General features: G+C 55.2%; 1 protein-coding gene across 4 annotated transcripts in view; it reads right to left on the minus strand.

Moving 5' to 3' along the window:
• HIVEP3 (HIVEP zinc finger 3) overlaps positions 1 to 15,847 on the minus strand; it is a 292,362-nt gene that overhangs the window by 150,978 nt on the left and 125,537 nt on the right. For all 4 annotated transcript variants that reach the window (XM_021528378.3, XM_021528379.3, XM_077788482.1 and 1 more), the window contains one exon: positions 7,841 to 7,912. The gene's annotated coding sequence lies outside the window, so the exon portion shown is untranslated. The remainder of the gene's footprint in view (positions 1 to 7,840; positions 7,913 to 15,847) is intronic.

The raw sequence follows: 15,847 nt of genomic DNA on the forward strand, positions 1-15,847 counted from the left end.
CTGGAGTTGACTTTTTTCTTCCCCCTCTCTCAGAACCATGACTTGCCAAGGTTTGGTTACAGGAACAGAGAATTCAAATTCAACATCTTTTCTCCTCACTGGGCTTCATCCATGTCTCACCCCCAGTCTGAGCCTTGTTTTCCTGCAGCTGCCCAGAATTTCAGTCCATTCAAACAGGAATTTCATAACTCTGAATGCAAAAAACACACTCAAAAACTTCTTCATATTGACTCTGTGAACTCAGAGCCTGGGCACCCTCCGGGGCACCAAGAGAAGGGATTTTAGGAGCTGCTCTCTGCTTTTCACAACCCTCCCCAGCCCTGGTACATGCACAGATACCACCCAAGCCTCTGGATTCCCTGTGGAGAAGTGTCCTGGGTTGGAAATGCAGGATGTGGCTGGAGGTGTGTGCTCTGTCCCATCTGTCAGAGCTGGGGCAGGGCTCTGCTGCTCTTGGGGCACTTTTCTTTCTCTCTCCCACAGCCAATCCTCCCTCCAGGAGATCTCTGCTGTCCATGGCCACTGAGTGTCCCTGCATGGCTGAGAAAATTCCATCATCCATGGGGAGATGCTGCGCCCAGGGGAGGAGCCAAGCATTCCTACCTGGATCCAATCTGACCTGGGAACAGCACAGCAGCCTCTGCCCCCTGCATTCCCAGAGGAGCAGCTTCCTTCCCCCTGCATTCCCAGAGGAGCAGCTTCCTTCCCCCTGCATTCCCAGAGGAGCAGCTTCCTTCCCCCTGCATTCCCAGAGGAGCAGCTTCCTTCCCCCTGCATTCCCAGAGGAGCAGCTTCCTTCCCCCTGCATTCCCAGAGGAGCCCAGGCCCATCTCCCCCAGCCCTGGAGCTCCAAGGAAAACTCCCCCCTTGTGCAGATCCTGCTCCAGCAGAAGCACAGCTGGCACTGCAGGAGGGCTGAGCCCCCCTGGGATGGGGCTGAGCCACTCCCTGACCCACAGGGGACAGGGCTGCTCTGAACCTGGCACGGCTTTGGTTGTACCATTGCATTGGTATTTTTAGTTTTCCTATTAAAGGACTGTTATTCCTATTCCCATATCTTTGCCTGAGAGCCCTTTAATTTCAGAATTACAATAATTCAGAGGGAGGGGATTTGCATTTCTATTTCAAGTGAGGCTCCTGCCTTCCCCAGCAGACACCTGGCTGTTCAAACTGAGACAAGAAGGAATTAAAGGAATTGCTCACTGCCAGGGCAAGCTCAGTGAGCAGTTCCTGAGGAGTGGCTGAAATTCTTCCCCGTGAGGGTGGAATTTCAGTTGAAGAATGATGTGGAGTGACGAGTCCAACTTTCCCTTCCTCAATATCAGGGGAGAGCTGCAGCATCTTTGCTGTCCAGCTCCACCTCAGTGCCACATGAAGCTCACATTTTCCAGGAATTCCAAGTGTCCAGAGATGCTGCTCCCTCCTGGGCCAACCCCAGCTGCCACTTGTGAATCCCCACCAGGACTTTGCAGTCCAGCTCCACCAGCCAAGGCCCAAAACCCCTTTATTTTTGTCCTTTCCAGCTCCTGCCAAGCCAAACCCATCAAAATCCAGATGTCTCCAGGTGAGGACTGATTTGGGTTTGGCAGCTCCTGGAGCCACGAGCTGAAGCTTTGGGAACATCCTAACAGCTGTAGGGATTCAGGGATTCTAAGCATTTGAATTGATCCCCTGTTTCTTGCTTTGGAAACACATCAACAGCTCAGGAATTAGGGACTCAGTTCTGAATTTTCTCCATTGTTCTCCTAGTTTTTGCTTTGGGAACATTCTAACAGCTGGGGTATTACGGACTCTGTATTCAGAGTTTTCCCCCCTGTTCTCCCATTTCTCATTTCAGGAACAGCCCAGAAACTGTGGGATCAAGGACTCTCAAAGTGCTCCCCCATTTTTCATTTTGGGAAGATCCCCACAGCTGTGGGATGAGGTTCTCATCTGAGTTTTCCCCATTGTTGCTCCATTTCTCACTTTGGCAATACATCAGCAACTGTGGCATTAGGGACTCTGAGAAAGTGTTCCCCCATTTCTCACTTTGGGAACACACCAAGAGCTCTGGGATTAGGGACTCAATTCTGAGTTTTTTTTCCCATTTTCCTCCCATTTCTCACTTTGGGAACACACCAAGAGCTCTGGGATTAGGGACTCAATTCTGAGTTTTTTTTCCCATTTTCCCCTCATTTCTCACTTTGGAGGAAGAGGAAGGCTGGAGGTGAATGGGGCCTCCTTCAGCCAGAGCTCAGGGAATCCCAGGATCACCAAGGCTGGACAAAACCTAGGCCAGCCATCAACCCAGTGCCACCAAACCGTGTCCCCAAGTGCCACAGCCCCAGGAGGAGCTCTGGGGGTGGAAAGGTGAGCTCAGAGCAGAGATGAAGGTCACAGGAGGAGCTCAGAGCAGAGGTCAAGGTCAGAAGTGAAGCTCAGAGCTGCCACACCCAGATCCTGGCCCACCTCCCTGCTGGAAGAGGTCTCACCCCCACCTATTCATTTCATTGCTCTCTTATCCAGTGAGAAATCCCAGTGATCCCAGATCCCAATGATCCCAAATACCAATGATTCCAAATCACAATGATCCCAAATCCTGATGATCCCATATCCCAATGATCCCAAATCACAATAATCCCATATCCCTAGTATCCCAAATCCTAGTGATCCAAAATCCCAATAATCCCACATCCCAGTGATCCCAAATCACAATAATCCCATATCCCAATGATTCCAAATCACAATAACCCCAAATCCCAATGATCCCACATCCCAATGATCCCACATCCCGACAATCCCATATCCCAGTGATCCCAAATCCCAGCTCCCCACAGACTCCAAGTGGCAGAAGCCACCAACCTGCTCTAAAAAAATGTGTTCTGGGCAAAACTCTGCTCAGAAAGTGCACAGGAGAAACCCCCCGGGAGGGTCAAACACCAAAAAACACCCAAAGGCCCCAAAAACGAGAGGCATCCAGGAGGAAATTTTCAGAGCCCTCCTGGGGAGCTCGGGCCAGTCCAGGAAAAACAGGGCAAGGAATCCTGGCAGGTTTCCATGTGCCACCTGCACTCAGTGGCCCTAAATATAAACACGCAGCCCTTCCCCGGCGGCCGAGGAACAGCGCTGGCTTGTTCTCCCCGCGAGCCGGGGCTGCAGCTGCTGGCGGAGCAGACACGTTCAGGGTGGGACCTTGGCTGCCCCTCGTCCCCCCCTTGCCTTTTCCAGAGTTTGTGGGTGCATGAATGAGGCATTGACGGTGCCCAAACCTCAGCTATCCACCTTGGAGGAGAGCTAAAGTTAGCACGGAGTTCATTCCCCGAGCTGCCAGGAGGGAAGACAGCTCATGTGGGATGCTTGGAGATCCAGCAGGCAAAAGAGCATTCCCAAAAAAAGCCAGGGCTGTGCTGCAGCCCTTGTGAGGGCCGTGGGTTTGCACACACCCCACATCCCCACAAATCCAAAAAACTCGGTTATTCCTGGAAAACCCAGCAGGGCTAAGCTGTGCCAGCACATCCAAGGAGAGAGGAAGAACTCTGCGAGCAGAGGAAGAACCGAGGTGCAACACGTGAGCAGCGACTTCAATTTCCACCCCAGCGGACCCCAAATCAATTTGAAGGCAGTAAATACAGAGTCCCTTACCACGGAGAAATAGGCAGGGGTGGATAGAGCATCACATTTTGTCAATAAAAAAACTGGGGGAAAAGAAAAAGAAACTTCATTTTCACTTCAAATGGGATCAGGGAATTCATGGTCTGGCTGGCAGGAGAGAGGGAAGGGTTGGTAAAATCCCAGAGGAACCTGGTAAGGAAAGCAGAACCTCCCTGGCTGGAGCAAAACCAGGTGTGTGGGGTGTGTGCAGCTGGAGCAGGGCACGCCGAGGGCAGAGCTCAGGGACCTGCAGCTCCTCCCGAGGGGCAGCTCCCATCCCTGCCCTGGGCCAGGGACAGCACCAGGGCACGGCTGGAGCTGGGCCAGGGCAGGGCAGGCTGGAGCTCAGGGAAAGGTTCTTCCCCCAGAGGTGCTGGCACTGCCCAGGCTGCCCAGGGAATGGGCACGGCCCCGAGGCTGCCAGAGCCCCAGGGATGCCCAGGGTGGGCTTGGTGGGGGTCTGGGCAGGGCAGGGGCTGGGTGATCCCTGTGTGATGGATGAGTGATGCCATGGTGACTCTCACAATTAAAAGGCAAATATCCTGCCCATATGCTAAGTTCAATAGGTTTATAGTCATGTTTTACCCCCCTTGTGCTGTTATCGGGGTGCCCTGGGTTTGGGACATTTGGGAGGGGGGCTCGTTACCATGGCAGCAGCTGACCCCCAGTCAGGATGTCAGAAGTGATCCCAGCCCTGGACAGCGAAGGAGGAGTCGATGGACAGAACTTTGGGAGGGGCCGAAGGGTTAAAAGGTGAAACCTGCACTGTGTGGTGAGCACATGGTGGGGAAACACTCTGCTCCTGTGCTGTGATATTTTCTCTATTCACTCTTCTGTTGTGCTTTTGATAAGGTTTTAATAAACCTTTTACATTTTTGAAAGTGAAGATCATTGCTCACACCTGTGGGTCCCTTCTCACTCTGGATATTCTGTGATCCTGCTCTGGAATTCTCTGATCCATCACCTGCAGGTACCTGTGGATAACCGAGCACCCCTGAGCACCTGGCACCAGAGCTGGCAGGCACCTGGTATGGCACAGCCCCTCCTTCCCCTTCCCAAGCTCTGCTCACATTTCATCTCCCCTGCTCTGCTTCCAAGGTTTAATAACATTTAATCCCAGCACGTCGTGAGTTCATTAATTAGATGGCTCGCTGAGCCGCGGTGCCAATTCCTGCGCCCCGAGGAGCAGCACGGACCCGCGGGGGTGGCTGGGCTCTCACCAAGGGCTTCATTTCAGAGCCCCCTGAATCCCCCTCCCCGATTTCCCCTCCCCGATTTCCCCGCTGGAAGAACTCCTGTGGCTGTAAGCAGCGATCTCCTGGTGCCAACCCTGCTCCCCTCATGTGGGAATCCAGGGCTTCCCTCTGGCTGCCCTGGGACCCTGGCAGGGGTCAGGAACCCCCTGGACAGAGCCCCCAGAGACACTGGCTGTGATCTCTGTCCATGGAAAAGAGTTTTCAATCTTACAGGATGAATTACAAGCTCTGAGTGTTTGATATCAGTAATAATTAAGTGTGGCACGGGTGCAAAAGTAAAATTTTAGGATTCTAGATTAGGGTCCAAAGGGGACCAGATGGAGGAAATTGGGTGTGCCTTGTCCTTTTTCTCCTTCTTCATTCCCTCCATGTCTCACTGTGGTGTTGGCATTTTTCTGTTGGTTCAGGCTGGGGACACACTGTCCAATGTAGGTGACAGATATTGGCACGTTCTTGTAAATCCAGCCCAGGGAGTTTCTGGTATTTAATGTTTGTCACATCCCACTGAGGGCAGAGCCCCACACGCTGCCCTGCAGGACAGAGCTGGGCAGGGCAGCAGAACATGTGAGAGATAAACAGAATAAACAACCTGGAAACCAGCACAGACCAATTATGGCTTCTGCTTTGGCAGGGGGCTGACAGACAGAGACTTTTACAATCTCAGGATCATCAATACCTCAGATTCTGACACCCTCACAGTTCTCAGCAGCAGAGTGGGAAATTCCTGGAAATTCAGGTTTTTTTCACCAAAATTAATGACCTAGGATCATCTTATCCCTGTGCTTCAACTACAGCTTTTTGCTCCCTCCCTGTTTCTGTCCTCAAATCCTCCTCAGTAAAGGATTTTTTTTTTTTTAATTCCCTACTGCAAAGAAACCACTAAACTATTTTTGGTTGGTTTTTTTTTCTTTTCCCCACCAGGAACAAGCTGTGTGAATTCGCTAGAAACGGGGCTATTTTGACAGGCCAGAAGCTTTCATTCCCTTCACTGATCTTCCTTCCCTGCCAGCTGATTTCCAAGGCGAGCTGACACCGAACCGGAGCATCCTCGGAGCATCCCCGGAGCATCCCCGGAGCATCCTCGGAGCATCCCCGGAGCATCCTCGGAGCATCCCCGGAGCATCCCCGCCCTCCCAGCCCCTCCAGCTGTCCCTGCTCATCTCCAGCCGTGCCACCGCTCCGGGAGGAGCCAGCCCAGTGCTCGGTGACATCCCGGAGCTGGCGGGGACCACAGCACGGGGGATGTTTCCCCTTTTCCCTGAGCGGCGTCTCCGCTCGGGAATTAATTCCACTCTCACCGGCTCTGTCTGGGCGCGCCCCGCTCAGTGCAGTTGTTTACAAACACGCTAAACCCCATTTAAACCCCATTTAAACCCCATTTATTGTGTCGCGCTCCAGCTGCCCGAGGAGGTTTTTACTCAGCTCCTGGCCCCGCACCAAAATTCGGGATGACAGATTGCCAAAAAGGACGGCGGGGGGGTGCGGGGTGGGCAGACGACACAGCAGATGAATTTATTGGGTTTATTGTCCGCCGGGAAAGGAGGGCAGGAGCCAGGCTCGGCTGAAGGGACCCTGTGAGGAGCACTCGGCGAGGGAAAGGTCGGCGATAATCAGCTTTATTTATCAGTGGAGGCGGCTCTGAGCTGCCAGTGCCGCTCTCGGGGAGCACAGCCCGTCCCCTCCAGTTCGTGCTCGGCCAGAGGCTGCCCAGGACTGCCCGAGCACCCTGAGCCCTGCCCAAAACAGCTCTGCCTTCTGCAGGGCTCCCCCAGCCTGGCCCATCCCCAGAGCGTGCCACCCTGTGCCACCACATTTTAGCTGGGGAAACACCCCACAGCCTGGCTGCAGCCAGGGGCCGGGCATCCCTGTGGGTAAAACAATCCCATTTTCCACTCTAGCCCCGTGCTCACCTGGCTCACATCAGCCAAGTGAGTTCCAGGCCTTAAAATCCACCCAATACCAGCGCCAGACCTGGAATTGAGTTCCTAAAATATCCTGGGGCAGATCACATCCCTGCCCAGCAGCAGCTGGCTTTCCAAGAGCTCCATGAACGGCGCTTTATTCCCACAAACTTCCCCCAAAGCTGGCAGGCAGCATCCCCTAGGAAGCCAAAACTTCACCAGCAAATGAGATCTTATGAAGGTTTTATGAGATTTTTGCCAGGGAAAAAGGCAGAGCTGCAGGGGAGGTGGGATTGGGAACTGCTGGTCATGTTTGAGGGGAGAGACCAAGCAGCAGCTTCTGTTTCTCAGTATTTGACATTTTCATCAGCTGGATGAAGAGCCAGGAGGAAAATCACAGCAGCAGGAGCTGCCAGCTCCACCCTCGCCCTGCAAACCACAGCTGCTGGGACCAGAAAATCCCTGTCAACACCTGGATGGGATCACCTCTAAACCAAACCAGAGCCCTCTGTCAGCTGAAACGAAGAGAAAAACCGAATCTGGACCAGTCCCTACCCCTCCAAACATCTTTCAATGCTCAGTCACCACTGCCTGCTCTAGGAACTGCAACCCCCTGGGGCTGGGTCACCTCAGAGGGCACAAAACCTGCAGGAACCCCGAAAAATCAAAGAACCCGTCACAAAACCAGTCCTGGGTTTGACCCCCAAGATCTGAGGGCACGGGGTCTGTGATCCCCACACCCCAAAGATCTGAGGGCACGGGGTCTGTGATCCCCACACCCCAAAGATCTGAGGGCACGGGGTCTGTGATCCCCACACCCCCAAAGATCTGAGGGCACGGGGTCTGTGATCCCCACACCCCCAAAGATCTGAGGGCACGGGGTCTGTGATCCCCACACCCCCAAAGATCTGAGGGCACGGGGTCTGTGATCCCCACACCCCAAAGATCTGAGGGCACAGGGTCTGTGATCCCCACACCCCAAAGATCTGAGGGCACGGGGTCTGTGATCCCCACACCCCCAAACCCCTGGAGCAGGCACGGCTGAGCTCTTACCTGTGGGAAAGCTGCTACAGGTGCATCCTCTGAGAGGTGGAGGAGACTCAGGTGTTCATAGGAAAAGGGTGCCTGGGGTGGGAAAGAAGAGACATTCGTGAGATGAGGCAGCGTGGAATTGTTCCACAGAGACACTCACAGCCTCTCCAAAAATCAGGGAGTTTATTCCTTGCTCCCAAATCAGGGATTTTATTCCTTGCTCCCATCCACACTTCAGAGATTTTCCCTCCTCGCCCTTTCCCTCCTTATCTCAATCCTTCTGTCACCATTTTGGCTTTATCTTTTTAGGCATTTTTCCCTGTGCTCTCCTCTTCTCTTTAGCAAGCAAATAATTTTAGAGGAGCAGAACTGCAGAATTTTCTTTGCACGTGGAATGATCCATTTCCAGAGACACAAAGACCAGGCACGGGAGCCTGGCTGGTGAAGGGGTTTCTGCTTCTCCTAAAATCACACCCTGAGTGCAAATTCAGCCCCATCCTGGGTAATTCAGGGCTGGGAGTGCAAATTCAGCCCCATCCTGAGTAATTCAGGGCTGGGAGTGCAAATTCAGCCTCAAATCAAGTAATTCAGGGCTGGGAGTGCAAATTCAGCCCCATCCTGAGTAATTCAGGGCTGGGAGTCCAAATTCAGCCTCAAATCAAGTAATTCAGGGCTGGGAGTGCAAATTCAGCCCCAGTCTGAGTAATTTAGGGCTGGGAGTCCAAATTCAGCCCCAGTCTGAGTAATTCAGGGCTGGGAGTCCAAATTCAGCCCCATCCTGAGTAATTCAGGGCTGGGAAATAAAGTTGAGCTCTGCCCTGGGTTCTGGCACTGTCAAGGATGGTTCACCCACTCCCAACCTCAGTGGGGCTAAACTTTAATAGGAAAGTAAATGGGAAAGGTAATGGGAAGGTACTCAGGAAAAATAATGTTCAAAAGGCTGGGGCGGACTCAACAAAGTTCCTGGAATCCCAGAAATTGGAATCCCAGAATGGTTTGGGTTGGAAGGGACCTCAGAGCCCATCCCTGCCATGGCAGGGACACCCCCTTGTCCCAGGGGCTCCAAGCCCTGCCCAGCCTGGGTTTGACCAGGGCCAGGATGAGCCAGAGCAGTCCTGGATGAGGGAAGAAGGGCAGGGTGAGGAGGCTGCCACAGGCACCCTCCAGGAAGGTGTCTCCAGCCCCAGGGACAGCGGCCCCAGGTGTGGGGACACTGCAGGGGTGACAGAGCTGCAGCTGCATCCCTGTGGTGGCTGACTGGGACTGGGAATGCAGGGGGAGCAGGGGGAGGCACTGCACAACTTCATCCACACCCATCCAGGGTGACTCCTGTTGCCTCTTTCAATTAACATTTCTCATCACACAGCAGGAAATAACTGCAGACAGGTCAGACTGTGAGGATTTAATGGAATCAACACTTTTAGGCAGGAATTCTTCCCAACATCTCCCCCACCATCCCTTCTGCTGCCAGCGATTAGATCATTTCAAAGCTGTAGCTTTATCTGTGCCTTCTCCTGAAAGCATTTGGGCACTCACAGAGCTCCTAGGAAATACAGAAAACTCCACACAGTGTCATTGCAAAGGCTCCTCTGCACAAACAAATGCTGAATGTGAGCGCTGAGAATGCCTGGAATCACTGGGATATAAACTGAAGGCACAGGTGAATTTAAACCACCCCACCAGCAATGCTGCACTAAGGGAAAAACCATTCCAATGTTAAATTTGGACCTGTATTAAAGCAAAATGCAGCTTTTGTTTAACAAGGATAGAAAGCCCAAGGAAATGCTACAAAAGCATTTTCCCAGACACTTTCACTCCTAAAAGCTCCAAATTCACAATTTCATTTCCCCGGCTGAGACCCTTTGGGTGGGGTCACCCAGTGTCCCCTTGGTGCCACTCGGAGGGAAGAAAAGGGCTGGAAGGAAGGGAAGCAGCAGGAACAGGGGCTGGGATTGTGCAGGAGCAGCGGGAGTGGGAATTCCCTGATCAGCCAGAGCTGGCAGATGTTTGCACACCCCTGTGGCAGCAGGGCCTTGTGCAAGGAACGCTGCCCACTTCCAAAATCTTAACATGTTTATTAAACCTTATCAGAAACACAACAGAAGAGTGAATATAGAAAATACCACAGCACAGGAGCAGAGGGTTTCCCCACCATGTGCTCACCACACAGTGCAGGTTCACCTTTTAACCCTTCGGCCCCTCCCAAAGTTCTGTCCACGGACTCCTCCTTCGCTGTCCAGGGCTGGGATCACTTCTGACATCCTGACTGGGGGTCAGCTGCTGCCATGGTAACGAGCCCCCCTCCCAAATGTCCCAAACCCAGGGCACCCAATAACAGCACAAGGGGGGTAAAACATAACTATAAACCTATTGAACTTAGCATATGTACAGGATATTTGCCTTTTAATTGTGAGAGTCCCCATGGCATCGCTGGTCTGTCACACCTGGGAGGTGACAGGCACAGGGGGCTCCGGACCAGCGTCCCCGGAGCTCCAAGCTCCATCCCGGTTGGTTTTCCTGCCCCTCCTGCCGCAGGGGAGCTGGAAGCAGGGCTGCAGCAGCTGCGGTGATGCCTCGCTCCGCTGCTTCCCTCTGCCAGTCCTGCCTTCTCCCGGCCCCTCCTTTCCCCCAGAGGGACTGCCCTGCTCCTCAGCTGCCGGAATCCGAGCTTTTCTGCCCCAAAATCCAGCTTTTATACCCCAGATACGAGCTTTTCTGCCCTAAATCCAAGCTTTTCTGCCCCAAATCCGCATTTTTCTTCCCCAGATCTGAGTTTTTCTGCCCCAAATCTGCACTTTTCTGCCCCAAATCCAAGTTTTTCTGGCCCAAATCTGAGCTATTCTGCCCCAAATCTGCACTTTTCTGCCCAAAATCTGATCTTTTCTGCCCCACAGCCAGCTTTTCTGCCCCAAATCCAAGTTTTTCTGGACCAAATCCGAGCTCTTCTGCCCCAAATCAGACCTTTTCTGCCCCAAATCCGCACTTTTCTGCCCCAAATCCGCACTTTTCTGCCCCAAATTCGATCTTTTCTGCCCCAAATCCGCACTTTTCTGCCCCAGATCTGATCTTTTCTGCCCCAAATCCGCACTTTTCTGCCCAAATCCGCACTTTTCCGCCCAAATCCGCACTTTTCCGCCCAAATCCGCACTTTTCTGCCCCAAATCCGATCTTTTCTGCACCAAATCCGCACTTTTCTGCCCAAATCCGCACTTTTCTGCCCCAAATCTGATTTTTTCTGCCCCAAATCCGATCTTTTCTGCCCGAAATCTGACCTTTTCTGCCACAAATCCGCACTTTTCTGCCCCAAATCCGTGCTTTTCTGCACCAAATCCGATCTTTTCTGCCCCTAATCCGAGTTTTTCTGCCCCAAATCCGATCTCTTCTGCCCCAAATCCACACTTTTCTGCCCCAAATCCACACTTTTCTGCCCCAAATCCGCACTTTTCCGCCCCAAATCCGCACTTTTCTGCCCCAAATCCGCACTTTTCTGCCCCAAATCCGATCTCTTCTGCCCCAAATCCGATCTTTTCCACCCAAATCCGCACTTTTCCGCCCAAATCCAGCTCTTGTGCCGCAGGTCCCGCAGGTGCTACCCGCTCGCAGCGCGGTGCCCGCCCGTCCCTGCCGGTGCCCCGCACATCCCGGGAAGGGGCGCTTGGAAAAGCCGCCTCGGGCCCCGCGCTGCTCCGTTCGGCCTCCTGCGCTCCTCGGCAAAGATCCGCAGGAGCCGGGCGGCACCGCACAGATCCCAGCTCCAGGAACGGCGCGGCCCTGCAGAGCTCCGGGAGCGCCGCAGCCTCGCCCTGTCCGGGCAGGGAGCGCAGAGCTCGGGAGCGGGGTGGATCCCTGCGGGAAAGGCTCCTGGAGATGGGATGGATCCCTGCGGGAAAGGCTCCTGGAGATGGGATGGATCCCTGCGGGAAAGGCTCCTGGAGATGGGATGGATCCCTGCGGGAAAGGCTCCTGGAGATGGGATGGATCCCTGCGGGAAAGGCTCCTGGAGATGGGATGGATCCCTGCGGGAAAGGCTCCTGGAGATGGGATGGATCCCTGCGGGAAATTTTACTGGAGATGGGATGGATCCCTGTGTGAAGGGTTCCTGGAGATGGGATGGATCCCTGCGGGAAGGGCTCCTGGAGATGGGATGGATCCCTGTGGGAAAGGCTCCTGGAGATGGGATGGATCCCTGCGGGAAATTTTACTGGAGATGGGATGGATCCCTGCGGGAAAGGCTCCTGGAGATGGGATGGATCCCTGCGGGAAGGGCTCCTGGAGATGGGATGGATCCCTGCAGGAAGGGCTCATTGCCTGGGATGGATCCCTGCGGGAAAGGTTCTTGGAGATGTGATGGATCCCTGCAGGAAGGGCTCATTGCCCGGGATGGATCCCTGTGGGAAAGGTTCCTGGAGATGGGATGGATCCCTGCGGGAAAGGTTCTTGGAGATGGGATGGATCCCTGCAGGAAGGGCTCCTGGAGATGGGATGGATCCCTGTGGGAAAGGTTCCTGGAGATGGGATGGATCCCTGCGGGAAAGGCTCCTGGAGATGGGATGGATCCCTGCGGGAAAGGCTCCTGGAGATGGGATCCATCCCTGCGGGAAAGGTTCCTGGAGATGGGATGGATCCCTGAGGGAAAGGTTCTTGGAGATGGGATGGATCCCTGTGGGAAAGGCTCCTGGAGATGGGATGGATCCCTGCGGGAAGGGTTCCTGGAGATGGGATGGATCCCTGCGGGAAAGGTTCTTGGATCTTGGGATGTATCCCTGCGGGAAAGGTTCATGGAGATGGGATGGATCCCTGTGGGAAAGGTTCCTGGAGATGGGATGGATCCCTGCAGGAAGGGCTCATTGCCTGCGATGGATCCCTGTGGGAAAGGTTCTTGGAGATGGGATGGATCCCTGCAGGAAGGGCTCCTGGATCCCAGATAGATCCCTGCCCTGGATCCCAGGATGGATCCCTGCGGGAAGGGCTCCTGGAGCCCAGGAGGAGCAAGGGTTTGCCCTGGTGGTTTCTGGTGCTACAGACAATCCCTACTGCACAGAGTAAATGTCATTTATGGAGGGAGTGGGATTCAGGCTGGTGATCATGGAATTTTGGTACAGATGAACCACGGATGGGCTGGGTGGGAAGGGACCTGAAATCCCACCCAGTGCCACCCCAGGGACCCCTCCCACTGTCCCAGGAGCTCCAGCCCCAGTGTCCAGCCTGGCCTTGGGCACTGCCAGGGATCCAGGGGCAGCCACAGCTGCTCTGGGAATTCCAGCCCAGCCCCTGCCCACCCTGCCAGGGAACAATTCCCAATTCCCAATCTCCCACCCAGCCCTGCCCTCTGGCAGTGGGAGCCATTCCCTGGGTCCTGTCCCTCCATCCTTGTCCCCAGTCCCTCTGCAGCTCTCCTGGAGCCCCTCCAGGCCCTGCAGGGGCTCTGAGCTCTCCCTGGAGCTTCTCCTCTCCAGGGAGCACCCCCAGCTCTCCAGCCTGGCTCCAGAGGGGCTCCAGCCCTGCAGCAGCTCCGTGGATCCCTCTGGGCTCTCTCCAGCAGCTCCAGGTGCTGCTGCTGTTGGAATTCCCTGGGCTGGAGCAGCTCTGCAGGTGAGGAGTCACCTGAGCAGGGCAGAGGGGCAGAATCCCCTTTTCCTGCTGCCCACCGTGGGGGCTCAGCCCAGGCTGGGGGTGGCATTTGCTGTCCCAGCCCTGTCCCAGCCTGTCCCAGCCTGTCCCAGTCCTGTCCCAGCCTGTCCCAGCCCTATCCCAGCCTGTCCCAGTCCTGTCCCAGCCTGTCCCAGCCCTATCCCAGCCTGTCCCAGTCCTGTCCCAGCCTGTCCCAGCCCTGTCCCAGCCCTGTCCCAGCCTGTCCCAGCCCTGTCCCAGCCCTGTCCCAGCCCTATCCCAGCCTGTCCCAGTCCTGTCCCAGCCTGTCCCAGCCCTGTCCCAGCCCTATCCCAGCCTGTCCCAGCCCTGTCCCAGCCCTATCCCAGCCTGTCCCAGTCCTGTCCCAGCCTGTCCCAGCCCTATCCCAGCCTGTCCCAGTCCTGTCCCAGCCTGTCCCAGCCCTGTCCCAGCCCTGTCCCAGCCCTATCCCAGCCTGTCCCAGTCCTGTCCCAGCCTGTCCCAGCCCTGTCCCAGCCCTATCCCAGCCTGTCCCAGCCCTGTCCCAGCCCTGTCCCAGCCTGTCCCAGCCCTGTCCCAGCCCTGTCCCAGCCCTATCCCAGCCTGTCCCAGCCCTATCCCAGCCCTGTCCCAGCCCTGTCCCAGTCCTGTCCCAGCCCTGTCCCAGCCCTGTCCCAGCCTGTCCCAGCCCTGTCCCAGCCCTGTCCCAGCCTGTCCCAGCCCTGTCCCAGCCCTGTCCCCTTCCTGCCTGGCAGCTCCAGCTGTAGCCGGGGTCAGGCTGGCTCAGAGGCAGAATCTCCAGCCCTGGTTTGTCACCTGCAGCTGATGCTGGCACCGGTGGCTCTGCTGGCAGCGGGGCTGGGCTGGGGACACCAAACCCAGCACTTCCAGCCCAGCCTTCCCCTGTGCTTCCAACACAGCACTCAGCCCACGGGACTCTCTTTTCCCATCTCTTTTCCCATCATTGATCCACACTTTTTGCCCATCGTTCCTGATTTAAGGATCTGTTTTGTTTGGTTTTTTTGGGGGGAGGTAGGATGATGACAAACAGAGCCCAGGATCCTTTAAAACACCAGCACAGCACCCAACTCCACTGACTCTCTTTTCCCACTTTTTCCATCATTAATGCCCATTTTTTGCCTATCATTCTTGATTTAAGGCTCTTTTTTAAAAACACCAGCACAGCACTGAACCCTTTTTGATTCTCTTGTCCCACTTTTCCCATCATTAATCCACACATTTTGCCCATCATTCCTGTTTTAAGCCTCTTTTTTTTGGAGGTGGGGAGAGCGCCGTGGCAGCCCCTTTCCCTCCTGGGTTGCAGCCCCACGGAGGTGCTTTGGATGCTGGCAAACAGAGCCCAGGATCCATAAAAACTCCCGGCTGGTTGTTATGGCAACCCGTGCACGTGTGTCTGTGTGTGCCTGGCAAGCAGCCTCCATCCCGGGTTGTCACGGGCAACACAAACCCATTCCCAGCCCTGGTGACATCCCCGGCCGGCCTGGTGGCACCTGGAGCAGCAGAGATGTCCTGAGATGTCCCTGAGCTCGGCTCAGGGGGATTTTCTCTCTCCTGCTTGCTCCTTTCAGGCTGGACCCAGCTCGTGGCTCCATCCCAAACAGAGGGTGGCAAAGGAAGGGCCAAAAATCATCTGAACCCCTCAGTGCCAGGGCTGAGCCCGCTCTGCTGCTGGGCACAGTGGCTCAGGTTCAGCTGGGAGTATGTTCTGTCCAATCTGTCAGAGCTGGGGCAGGGCTCTGCTGCTCTTGGGGCACTTTTCTTTCTCTCTCCCACAGCCAATCCTCCCTCCAGGAGATCTCTGCTGTCCATGGCCACTGAGTGTCCCTGCATGGCTGAGAAAATTCCATCATCCATGGGGAGATGCTGCGCCCAGGGAAGGAGCCAAGCATTCCTACCTGGATCCAATCTGACCTGGGAACAGCACAGCAGCCTTTGCCCCCTGCATTCCCAGAGGAGCAGCTTTCTTCCCCCTGCATTCCCAGAGGAGCAGCTTCCTTCCCCTGCATTCCCAGAGGAGCAGCTTCCTTCCCCCTGCATTCCCAGAGGAGCAGCTTCCTTCCCCCTGCATTCCCAGAGGAGCAGCTTCCTTCCCCCTGCATTCCCAGAGGAGCAGCTTCCTTCCCCTGCATTCCCAGAGGAGCCCAGGCCCATCTCCCCCAGCCCTGGAGCTCCAAGGAAAACTCCCCCCTTGTGCAGATCCTGCTCCAGCAGAAGCACAGCTGGCACTGCAGGAGGGCTGAGCCCCCCTGGGATGGGGCTGAGCCACTCCCTGACCCACAGGGGACAGGGCTGCTCTGACCCTGACACGGCTTTGGTTGTACCATTGCATTGGTAATTTTAATGCTCCTGGTAAATAACTGTTATTCCTATTCCCAAATCTTTGCCTGAGAGCCCCTT

Source organism: Lonchura striata, chromosome 26, assembly GCF_046129695.1.
Source record: "Lonchura striata isolate bLonStr1 chromosome 26, bLonStr1.mat, whole genome shotgun sequence".
Classification (NCBI taxonomy): Eukaryota; Metazoa; Chordata; class Aves; order Passeriformes; family Estrildidae; genus Lonchura; species Lonchura striata.